Genomic DNA, 9,412 nt, shown 5'->3' on the forward strand with positions numbered 1-9,412 from the left:
CCTTGTCTTCTCCGGACAAGCTTTTTTCTGGATGCCCTAAACAATCGGAAAGGGGATTCATCAGAGAAAATGACTTTACCCCAGTCCTCAGCAGTCCAATCCCTGTACCCTTTGCAGAATATCAGTCTGTCCCTGATGTTTTTCCTGGAGAGAAGTGGCTTCTCAGCTGCCCTTCTTGACACCAGGCCATCCTCCAAAAGTCTTCGCCTCACTGTGCGTGCAGATGCACTCACACCTGCCTGCTGCCATTCCTGAGCAAGCTCTGTACTGGTGGTGCCCCGATCCCGCAGCTGAATCAACTTCAGGAGATGGTCCTGGTGCTTGCTGGACTTTCTTGGGTGCCCTGAAGCCTTCTTCACAACAATTGAACCGCTCTCGTTCAAGTTCTTGATGATCCGATAAATGGTTGATTTAGGTGCAATCTTACTGGCAGCAATATCCTTGCCTGTGAAGCCCTTTTTGTGCAAAGCAATCATGACGGCACATGTTTCCTTGGAGGTAACCATGGCTGACAGAGGAAGAACAATGATTCAAAGCACCACTCTCCTTTTGAAGCTTCCAGTCTGTTATTCGAACTCAATCATCATGACAGAGTGATCTCCAGCCGTGTCCTTGTCAACACTCACACCTGTGTGAAAGAGAGAATCAATGACATGATGTCAGCTGGTCCTTTTGTGGCAGGGCTGAAATGTAGTGGAAATGCTTTTTGGGGATTCGGTTCAATTAATTGCAATTCATCTGATCACTCTTCATAACATTCTGGAGTATATGCAAATTGCCATCATACAAACTGAGGCAGCAGACTTTGTGAAAATGTATATTTGTGTCATTCTCAACTTTTGTCCACGACTGTACACTGAGAATGTCTCACTGGTAATGATATCTCAAAGATGTAAAACTTAGCTTTGGAGCTGATCACTTGAAAACAAATTCCGTCTGAGAATATCTAACATGTACTGTATCTATTGGTATATTTATGATACATACACAGAGACATGTTTTTCAAATCTGACAATAAATGTAGATGTATAGATAGATATATGTATATAAATAGATGTACACTACAAAATCAACAGTGTGGCTTTTCATAACATCTCTATCACTGAAAAATGATTTGGCTACTTGATATATTAAACATTTTCTCTTCCTCGTATTGTTTAATCCCAGCCGTTTGTGTTCGCATTGCCCTTCTGGCATCTTCTGCTATCACATGGAGGTTTTCAATCCATTTTTCCAACCTGACACCATGAAGGTTAGAAAATGGGAACGTAGCTTTTCTCAGACCTATAGAGGCATTCCAGCCTGTGTCAGTACTTGGACAGCAGTTAAGTACAGGAGATAGTATGATAATGGGGCCTTACCCAGCTGTGATTCTGATGGCTGGCTAACATTCAAGCACAAAGAGGTTTGAATAAATTAGCAGGCAGAGGCACATGTGCAACATACAAAAGAAAGGCACTGGTCATAGAACAACTAGCTGTTTTGCAGATGTATAATAACCAAGTGAAATTGGACAGGTCCACGGCTAGCTCAGTCTTGACTCTAGTCGTCCAGACCAAACCGTTTGTTCATTGACGTTTGTGGGCTCTATTTAATCCGTATCGCGGAAGTTTAGTGATACAGTGTGATTTAAATTTCAAGTCAATGTTGTGTGTGAGCAATCATCTCATTTATCACCTTAACTTCCTGGCAGAACTCAGCATGTGACCTGGTTGCTGATGACATCTAGGGGTGGGGTGTGGAAGTGGAAAATGGACTGAATATCATAACAATCTGGATTCACCAAATGTTGTACATTTACATATTTACATTTTAGTAATTTAGCAAACACTCTTATCCAGAGTGACTTACATTAGTGCATTCATTTTAAGATAGCTAGGTGAGACAACAACATACCACAATTGTAACAAGTACATTTTCCTTCAACAAAGTAGTTATCAGAAAAGTCAGTGCTAGTTTTATTTAAAAAAATATACAGTACCAGTCAAAAGTTTGGACACACCTACTCATTCTAGGGTTTTTCTTAATTTTGACTATCTTCTACAGTACGTTGTAGAATAATAGTGAAGACATCAAAACTATGAAATAACACATATGGAATCAGGGAGTAACCAAAAAAGTGTTAAACAAATAGCCACCCTTTGCCTTGATGACAGCTTAGCACACTCTTGGCATTCTCTCAACCAGCTTCATGAGGTAGTCACCTGGAATTCATTTCAATTAACAGGAGTGCCTTGTTAAAAGTTAGTTTGTGGAATTTCTTTCCTTCTTGATGTGTTTGTCACATTCACTCTCCGGTGCTCGAGGTCGTCAGGCTGCTCATTATTACACACACCTGTCACCATTGTTACGCGCTTCAGCGCCTCATCAGACTCACCTGGACTCAATCACCTACCTGATTAACTTCCCTATATATGTCACTCTTTTTGGTTATTTTTCCTAGGGGTTATTGTTTATGTTCCGTTGTTTCATGTCTGTACTCTACTCGTGTTTCTTGTTTTGTTCCTTGTGTTATTTATTATTAATGTCACTCCCTGAACTTTCTTCCCGACTCCCAGTGTACACGTTACAGCGTTTGAGCCAGTCACTTGTGTTGTGACAAGGTAGGGGTGGTATACAGAAGATAACCCTATTTGATAAAAGATCAAGTCCATATCATGGCAAGAACAGCTCAAATGAGCAAAGAGAAATGACTATCCAGCAATAAATTAAGACAAAACATTTCAAGAACTTGCGCTTGAACGTTTCTTCAAGCGCAGTCGCAAAAACCATCAAGCGCTATGATTATAAAGGCTCTCATGAGTACCGCCACAGGAAAGGACGACCCAGAGTTACCTCTGCTGCTGAGGATAAGTTCATTAGAGTTACCAGCCTCAGAAATTGCAGCCCAAATAACTGTTACACAGAGTTCAATTAACAGACACATCTCAACATCAACTGTTCAGAGGAGACTGCATGAATCAGGCCTTCATGGTTGAATTGCTGCTAACCACTACTAAAGGACACCAATAAGAAGAGGGAACTTGCTTGGGCCATGAAACATGAGCAATGGACATTAGACCGTTGGAAATCTGTCCAAATTTGAGATTTTTGGTTCTAACCACTGTGTCTTTTTTAGACGCAGAGTAGGTGAAAGGATGATCTCCGCATGTGTGGTTCCCACCGTGAAGCATGGAGGAGGAGGTGTGATGGTGTGGGGGTGCTTTGTTGGTGACACTGTCAGGGATTTATTTAGAATTCAAGGGCAACAGCATTCTGCAGCGATACGCCGTCCCACCTGGTTTGCGCTTAGTGGGACTATCATTGGTTTTTCAACAGGGCAATAACCCAACACACCTCCAGGCTGTGTAAGGGCTATTTGACCAAGAAGGAGAGTGATGGAGTGCTGCATCAGATGACCTGGCCTCCACAATCACCCGACATCAACCCAATTGAGATGGTTTGGGATGAATTCGACCGTAGCGTGAAGGAGAAGCAGCCAACAAGTGCTCAGCATATATGGGAACTCCTTCAAGACTGCTGGAAAAGCATTCGAGGTGAAACTGGTTGTGAGAATACCAGGAGTGTGCAAAACTGTCATCAAGGCAAAGGGTGTCTACTTTGAAGAATTTGTTTAACACTTTTTGTGTTACTACATGATTCCATGTGTTATTTCATTGTTTTGATGTCTTCACTATTATTCTACAATGTAGAAATAAAGAAAGACCCTGGAATGAGTGGGTGTGTCCAAACCTTTGACGGGTATAGTATATTTTCCATAATTATACAGGGGGAATTGTTGATACTGTATGTTGTAAATTTTATATTCTGTATTTACTAAATATATTTTGAAACTAACTATATAGTTGTTTTCCACTGACATCGTAAAATCTACATTACAGTATCATTCTTCCAACAATATACATATTGTTATGATATTTTGAGTGAAGTGAAGTTTTGCTGAGGTAAAATGTTGTTCTACAAGGGACAAAATCTGAATAATAATTAAGGTAGTATGTTGTATTTTCATTAGCTTGCCCAGCTTGCACATTTTATTAGCTTGCTGCAATATGTATAATCTGTAACTCAATAGTAAACACTGTAATTGGGGGCTAAGTCCCACTGGGTCTAAACTAAACTAACGTATTAAATTGTTTTAAGATGGTAATACAACGGATCATTTAGATATTTGATTTTAAATTTTAGGACCCCTTTAGTTTTTTTTCAATTTTTTTTTATGAAACATTGAAATTAGCCTTACTGCTAGTAGCCCATAGAAACGCATTGAATAACAGATTCATATATAGTCAAAAATAAATCAAAAGGAAGTTTGATTTATGTGTTTGTCACATATCTGAGAGACATAAGAAGGATCAGGATTTGTATTTCCATTTTTTTAAACCCATTTTGGCACTAAACTACATCTATACAGCCAATACAGTACTTCCATTCATTTTTTAACTGGTACAGGGCTACCTTCAGATGAGTCTTGCAAGGCTTGTGGGTGTCCTAGAGCAAAACAACCAACATGTACATGTTCCATAGAGGGGTCATATTAGTTTGTAGGCCAAACCTTGTGGATACCACAGAAATTTCTGTCATGCCCTGATCTGTTTCACCTGTCCTTTTGCTTGTCTCCACCCACCTCCAGGTGTCTCTTTTTATCCCTGGTGTATTTATCCCTGGTGTATTTATCCCTGTGTTTCGTGTCTCTCTGTGCCAGTTTGTCTTGTTTTGCCAAGTCAACCAGCGTTTTTCCTAGCTCCCATCTTTCCCAGTCTCTGTTTTTCCCTAGCCCTCCTGGTTTTGACCCTTGTCTGTCCTGACATCGAACCCGCCTGCCTGACCACTCTGCCTGTCCTGACCTCGAGCCTGCCTATCGCCTGGTACTGTTTGGAATCTGACCTGGTTTATGAATGCTCGCTTGTCCTCGACCTGCCTTTTGCCTCCCCCTTTTGCTAATATCAGAGCTCAACCATCTGCCTCCTGTGTCTGCATTTGGGTTCCACATTGTGCCCTTATAGTTTCCATGATAAGACCGATTTTCAGGATGTCTCATGGTCTGATAAACACCGCTACAGCTCAGACACCTTTCACTGTAGATGTCTCATGGTCTGACAAACACCGCTATAGCGCAGACACCTTTCACTGTAGTTGCGGAAGGCCGCCATTGGCAGATGGGGTGAATTGAGACGCATCAATGCAACAAAAAAAACATATCTTTAGTTTAAATTGACAGATTTTGATGGATTTTATTATTATACTAATTCGATTTCTGCGGTGGTGTGGACATTGACTTTAGGGATTTTAAACCCTGTGTACTTAGTGGCTTGTAGTTTGTAAATCCAGATTCAAAGATGGCGTAGCAGTCAGATGTGTGTTTGTCTTGTCCCATGTTAATAGTCTGTAAATATTAATTTATTTTTCGTATTTTTTTCAATCATATTTTAATCTCACTTTCCACCTACGAACTAAATATACTTTCCTACAACCTGCCTCGTCCAATGTGGTACGGATCTGCTATTTTTTTTATACCTTATAACTGGAACCTCCATCAGAAGCTAGCCAGCAAAATAACTAATAGTCATTGTTAGCCACTGCTAGCAGTCCTCACCTTTAGCTCGGACGCCAGCCAGCTTTAGCTCGGACACCAGCCAGCTTTAGCTCGGACAATTACCTGCCAGTCTGCACAGCGCGATATCAACCCAGAGGATATCGGACTGCTTTTCTCTATCACATCACACCGGCTCATCGCAGCTGCTAGCTGAAACCGAGTGGCTACTGTAGGATAATGCCTCTGTCCCGAAGCAAGCACCAGTTAGCCTCGAGCTAGGCCCATGTCCCGGCCAGCCGACGGAGTACACCAGCTAATTCTTGGGCTAAAATACCTATTTTGCCAACTGGCCTGGACCCTTTATTATCGACACAGAGCCCCGCCGATCCATCACAACTGGTCTTCTGACATAATCGTCCGATGTGGTTTCAACAGGCTTTTCCGTTGTGATGTCGCCAAAGACCCATCTGCTAGCCCCGGCCTGCTAGCTTTTTGAACGCTGTGTCTCCCGCTTGCCTAGCGTAGTAGCGACTACCAAACGTCTCCCTGACTCACCTATGATCATTCGGCTACACAGCTGATGCCTGCTGGACTTTTTCATGAACACTGTACCTCATTTTGTTTATCTCTCAGCTCCAGCCTCGAACTCAAGTACTGTGTGTACCTAACTGACCCTCTCTGCCCATTCATTACCATTTACTCGTTGTTGTCTTAGCTCTCTCGACCAACACCTGTGATTGATGTATGCTTCTCTCTAATGTTAATATGCCTTGTCTACTGCTGTTTTGGTTAGTGCTTATTGTTTTATATCAGTGTAGAGCACCCAGTCCCGCTCAACATGTCTTAGACAGCTCTTTTGTCCCACCCCCCATGCACAAGGTGACCTCACCTGGCTTAACTGGTGCCTCCAGAGATGCAAACTCTCTCATCGTCACTCAATGCCTAGGTTTACCTCCAATGTACTCACATCCTACCATACCCTTGCCTGTACAGTATACCCTGAATCTATTCTACTACGCCCAGAAATCTGCTCCTTTTATTCTCTGTTCCCAACGCACTAGATGACCAGTTCTTATAGCCTTTAGCCGTACCCTTATTCTACTCCTCCTCTGTTCCTCTGGTGATGTATAGGTTAACCCAGGCCCTGTAGTCCCCAGTACTACACCTATTCCCCGGGACCCCCAATTTTTTTTATTTCTGTAACTGTAAAAGCCTTGGTTTCATGCATGTTAACATCAGAAGCCTCCTCCCTAAGTTTGTTTTATTCACTGCTTTAGCACACTCTGCCAACCCTGAAGTGCTAGCTTTGTCTGAATCCTAGATTAGGAAGGCCACCAAAAATTCTGAAATTTCCATCCCCAACTACAACATTTTCCGTCAAGATAGAACTGCAAGAGGGGGCGGAGTTGCAATCTACTGCAGAGATAGCCTGCATAGTTCTGTCTTGCTATCCAGGTCTGTGCCCAAACAGTTTGAGCTTCTACTTTTAAAAATCCACCTTTCCAGAAATAAGTCTCTCACTGTTGCCACTTGTTATAGACACCCCCCCCCCAGCCGCCAGCTGTGCCCTGGACACCATATGTGAATTGATTTCCCCCATCTATCTTCAGTGTTCGTACTGTTAGGTGACTTGACACCCGGGCTGTCCTACAATCTAAGCTAGATGCCCTCAATCTCACACAAATTATCAAGGAACCTACCAGGTACAACCCTAAATCCGTAAACATGGGCACCCTCAAAGATATCATCCTGACCAACTTGCCCTCCAAAGACACCTCTGCTGTCTTCAACCAGGATCTCAGCGATCACTGCCTCATTGCCTGTGTCCGTAATGGGTCCGTGGTCAAACGACCACCCCTCATCACTGTCAAACACTCCCTAAAACACTTCAGCGAGCAGGCCTTTTTAATCGACCTGGCCCGGGTATCCTGGAAGGATATTGACTTCATCCCGTTAGTAGAGGATGCTTGGATGTTGTTTAAAAGTGCTTTCCTCGCCATCTTAAATAAGCATGCCCCATTCAAAAAATGTAGAACTAAGAACAGATATAGCCCTTGGTTCACTCCTGACTTGGCTGCCCTTGACCAGCACAAAAACATCCTGTGGCATACTGCATTAGCATCAAATAGCCCCCACGATATGCAACTTTTCATGGAAGTCAGGAGCCAATATACATAGTCAGTTAGGAAAGGCTAGCTTTTCAAACAGAAATTTGCATCCTGTAGCTCTAATTCCAAAATGTTTTGGGACACTGTATAGTCCATGGAGAATAAGAGCACCTCCTCCCAGCTGCCCACTGCACTAGGAAAGGCAAGGAAACATTGTCACCACCAATAAATCTACGATAATCTAGAAATTCAATAAGCATTTTTCTACGGCTGGCAATGCTTTCCACCTGGCTACCCCTACCCCGGCCAACAGCTCTGCACCCCCCACAGCAACTTGCTCAAGCCCCCCCCCCCCCCCCCCCCCCCCGCTATTCCTTCAGCCAAATCCAGATAGCTGATGTTCTGAAGTTCTCTAGATGTTCTCTAGACTCAAACTGTTACAGACCTATATCCATCCTGCCCTGCCTTTCTAAAGTCTTCGAAAGCCAAGTTAACAAACAGATCATGGACCATTTCGAATCCCACCGTACCCTCTCCGCTATGCAATCTGGTTTCCGAGCTGGTCATGGGTGCACCTCAGCCATGCTCAAGGTCCTAAACGATATCAAATCCACCATCAATAAAGACAGCACTGTGCAGCCGTCTTCATCAACCTGTCCAAGGCTTTCGACTCTGTCAATCACCGCATTCTTATCGGCAGACTCAATAGCCTTGGTTTCTCAAATGACTGGCTCGTTTGGGTCACCAAATACTTCTCAGATAGAGTTCCGTGTGTCAAAATGGAGGGCCTGTTGTCCTGACCTCTGGCAGTCTCTATGGGGGTGCCACAATGTTCAATTCTCGGGCCAACTCTTTTCTCTGTATATATCAATGATGTCACTCTTGCTGCTGGTGATTCTCTGATCCACCTCTACGCAGACGACACCATTCTGTATACATCTGGCCCTTCTTTGGACACTGTGTTAACAAACCTCCAAACGAGATTCAATGCCATACAACACTCCTTCCATGGCCTCCAACTGCTCTTAAATGCTAGTAAAACTAAATGCATGCTCTTCAATCGATTGCTGCCCGCACCCGCCCGCCTGACTAGCATCACTACTCTGGACGGTTCTGACTTAGAATATGTGGACAACTACAAATACCTAGGTGTCTGGAGAGACTGTAAACTCTCTTTCCAGACTCACATTAAGCATCTCCAATCCAAGATTAAATCTAGAATTGGCTTCCTATTTCGCAACAAAGCCTCCTTCACTCATGCTGCCAAACATTCCCTCGTAAAACTGACTATCCTACCGATCCTCGACTTCGGTGATGTAATTTACAAAATAGCCCCCAACACTCTACTCAGCAAACTGGATGTAGTCTATCACAGTGCCATCCGTTTTGTCACTAAAGCCCCATATACTACCCACCACTGTGACCTGTATGCTCTCGTTGGCTGGCCCTCACTACATATCCATCGCCAGACCCACTGGCTCCAGGTAATCTATAAGTCTTTGCTAGGTAAAGCCCCGCCTTATCTCAGCTCACTAGTCACCATAGCAACACCCACCCGTAGCACACACTCCAGCAGGTATATTTCACTGGTCATCCCCAAAGCTAGCACCTCATTTGGCCATCTTTCCTTCCAGTTCTCTGCTGCCAATGACTGGAATGAATTGAAAAAGTCACTGAGGCTGGAGACTCATATCTCCCTCACTAACTATAAGGATCAGCTGTCAGAGCAGCTTACCAATCACTGCACCTGTACACAGCCCATCTGTAAATA

The sequence above is a fragment of the Oncorhynchus mykiss genome, chromosome 6, assembly GCF_013265735.2.
Source record: "Oncorhynchus mykiss isolate Arlee chromosome 6, USDA_OmykA_1.1, whole genome shotgun sequence".
In the NCBI taxonomy this organism is placed as follows: domain Eukaryota; kingdom Metazoa; phylum Chordata; class Actinopteri; order Salmoniformes; family Salmonidae; genus Oncorhynchus; species Oncorhynchus mykiss.